This window comes from Dromaius novaehollandiae, chromosome 16 (assembly GCF_036370855.1).
Source record: "Dromaius novaehollandiae isolate bDroNov1 chromosome 16, bDroNov1.hap1, whole genome shotgun sequence".
NCBI lineage: Eukaryota > Metazoa > Chordata > Aves > Casuariiformes > Dromaiidae > Dromaius > Dromaius novaehollandiae.
The window spans coordinates 10,101,111-10,104,755 of record NC_088113.1 but is presented as its reverse complement, the minus strand read 5'-3'; positions in this window follow the sequence as shown (position 1 = coordinate 10,104,755).

Genomic DNA, 3,645 nt, shown 5'->3' with positions numbered 1-3,645 from the left:
CTTAACAGATTCAAGTGCTTCTTTACTGGTCTTCAAGATTTGCCTCCTGGGCTGGCACAGAACGTCACAGCTCTCAAGGTCCTTGGTCTGGATATTCAAAGTCCAGGAGGGACAGAGAAGATGAATGAACGTCACTGGAAGTACTATTGATCTATACCAGGAATCCTTGCATCACTTGTCTGCTTTCCAGTAACGAGATGATTTCCAGCAGCCAAACACCCAGCACCAGAGAGGTTTTTTTTCCTTTTTTTCCTTTTATTTTTTTTTCCTTTCCTTTTTAAGAGGCCCAAATGGGGTCATTTCAAAAGGAAAATAAGACACACACAGAAACCTCAGTGTGAAACCTGGCCCCCTCCTTGTTCTCGTGGCTCTGCTGACCTCAGTTATTTCGTGCACACAGTGCAACGCCTGCATCAGTATCAAACTGCTGGTTTAAAGGTGCTGTAAAAAGAAACCAGGTTTCTTGGGGCTGAACCCACGCACTATGCAAAGTGGCTCTTACAGATTTATTTAGCATGTTCAGCTCTCCGTGGCATCAAAAGGCCCATGGTGTACCGTGAAAACAGGCTGCTTTGGCAGTCAGGAGGTCGATTTAGACACAACCTGGGTGCCAAAACCAGAGAGGTTTTTAACCTGAGTTCCCAGCGGCAGGGGAGGAGCCCGGTGCCCCGCTCCCTCCGCACCCGCGCGGTCCCGGACCAGCCCTCCTCGCACCGCTGCTCCCGTCTGCCCGCTGCGTGTCGGGTGCCAGCACTCGGTCTCCCAGGTCTTGATCCAGGGCTTTCCCAGGAGACAGCCCCACCACGAGGTGGGACACCCTCTTCCCAAAGCTGGGACCCACAGCGCAGGGCTGCAGGTTTTTGGCCGGGGGGAGGGCACAGCATCCCCACGCGCCCAGACCCCGCTGCCGGGAGAAGTCCCGCAGAACATGGTAGTAAATACAGCCACCAACGGCCAGTCCAGGAAAGCCCCGAGGAAAGGGAAAGGTTAGTTGGACCTTTAACATGGAGACCCGCAGGATGGCTTCAAACTGAAGAAAACCCTTGGAGCAGCACTAAGACCCGGGTCCATCCGTTAGGTGCCGAGAGCAGCTGTTAGAAAAGCCACCACTCTCATCCCACGTAAATGCCATAGCGCTTTATACAGGTGCTGTGCCCGTGCCCATTTAGTCGTGGACTAAATCCCTTAGTCGACAACCAGGCAATGAAACGCCCAAACCGAGGACACTTCGTATCGTCTCCTCCCAAAGCGTCTCCTCGCCGACTTCCTCTGGGAAGCGCTGGGGGTCAGCGGAAGGATGGGGCCGTCCTTCAGGCTGCTCTCCGAAGTCCCTCCGGCCGGCCGGAGGAGCCGCTGCATGGGGCACGCTGCCGAGGCCGCTGCCCGTCCCCTCGGAGGCCTGCGCGTGGTGCACGTTTTGTGAACGGAAAGCGCCCTCTGCTACATTTAGCAGCAGCCCCGTCCCCAAGGGCAGGAGCAGCGTTTCCCATGGACTTCAAGGGCTTCAAGCGAGCCCGCCGTGTTTTGATCGCTGCTGGAGAGGCCGGGCAGCACCAAGTGACTCGCTCTTAAAGCCTGCTGGATTAAGCAAACATGAGCAGTAATTCAAGGCAGCTGGGGCACGGGAGCACGCAGCGGGGCTCGCCCCTCCCCAGCCCTGCCGCCGGCTGCCCTCGCTCAGGGCCTTTGCTTGGCACCCCAGGTCCCTCACAGGCTCGGAGGAGCTGTGGGGAACATATGCTCGGCGTCTCTGCGGAGGAGCTGGTAGCGCCGGCAGAGCCATTGCTTTGCATAATCGCTGATTAACACAAGCGTCTCAGCCCGGCACCAGCCAGCCGTAAATTCTCACTCCCGAGCTGCAAATCGGCAGCACCCGGCTCCCGCCGGGGAGTAAAACAGCCCCGCAAGCAGTAGGGAAACACGAGCACGGAGCGTCCCGCCGGCTCTGCCCTCCGGTGCCGGCCACCGCAGCTGGCTGGAGCCCACGGCCGCCCTGCGCACCCCGGCTCGCGAGCTCCGTCTGGTGTCGACACATCGGGAGTGCGTTAAATACCAATAGCAAACACCAGTGCCCTTTCTCTGTGCATGGCTTTTCTGTGCTTTTGAGTCACACATTGAGCTTTCCCCTGTCCCCGAGCAGGCCAGAAACGCGGGTTTAAAAGGAAGTGGGAAAAAGACTTCACAGCGCTCCAGGAGCTGGGGATTCAGGAAAAGCATCGAGCACCCTGGGGACGGCACTGCCTGCGGGCTGCCACGGCGTCGCAGGAGTCTCCTGGTGACTCCACGCACCCAAGGCAAGATGGCAACGGGGCTACGCAGCCTCCGCTCCCTTCCTCCCCCCGGCCCCACCGCTTCCCTGCCTCGAGCGGACGAGTGATGGATGGCCGCAGATTTGGGGAGCAGGTCCCCGCAGACTGGATGCTCACCAGCTCCGGAGGAGGATAGCGGGCACGGAGCCCGGGCAGGAGCCAGCAGTGCGGCGGCTGCAAGCAGCGCGGTCCCGAGCGACTGCTCACCCGAGGTGCGGGAAGGAGCCGCTTCCAGCTCCTGGAGATGAGCGTGCCCTCAAAAACACCAAGAAGGAAATAAAAACCCGGCTTCCCCTTCTCCTAAGCAATATCTCAGACAAATACGAAGTCTGGTTGTGGTGTTTCCCCCTTTCAGCCCACTCCGCCTCAGTAAAAGGGGCAGAGGGAGACCGGAAAGCCACCAGGGTTTTAAGCAGGGGATGAATCCCGCATGGGTTTCAAGAAAGCAAGCGGGGGGACCTGGGCAGGAGACATCTCAGAGGAGGAAAGCACAGCCACGCTCTGGGGATGAGCTCTGCCCTGCGAGCCTGGCCCAGGGACACGGCGCCCAGGGGCAGACCCACCACCACTGCCCTCCTTGGAGGTCCTCTGCATGCTTCCAAGGCCACCGCGGAGCGAGGAACCGCAGGAGGTCATGGTTCCCCTCTGGCCTCCCGGGGTTGGGGCTCGTCGCTGGATTTACAGAAGGGAAGAGCGCAGTAAAAACTGTTCCTGCAGCGCTGCATGGGGAGCCTGGGCCAGGCACGGGACTGGCCTCACCTCCAGGCAGCACGGGGTGGAGGAGACGGGGCGCCGCCGGGGCGAGGAGCACATCCACAAGCACATCCAGCCCAGCGCGCCCGCTCGGACGCGCGGCACCGGCCCGGCCGCTTGGCAGAAGGGCTGCTGCCATCTAGCACAGCAAGTCGAGAGCCTCGCTGCCGCTGAGCACGGCCGCGCTCGTCACACCACCCGGGGGCTGCTGGGGGAAAGAGTGCCCCAAGGTGCCGGGGCTCCCCTGGGCATCGCCGGGTGTCACACCGCCCCGGCCGCAGCGACCCGCAGCCCCGGCAGCCTTTCGTCGGGCTGCCCCAGGGCATCGGCTGGGACCGCGGCCCAGGCTGCTCAGCATCAACCTGCGTTTCCCCGGCCCGGGGGAGGGAGGGAGGGAGGCGGGGATGCTGGTCTACCCGCTGGCCAGGGGGCAGAAGCGGAGAGAAAAGCCCCTTTCTCACAAACTTTGCATCCCCAGGGCTGATGCACAGGGCTCAAGGGCGGCACGGCACGCCTGAGGTTAACGGTGTTCAGCCGAAAAGCATGAACCAACGAGCCGATTTCCATTGGCATCACAAGCCAA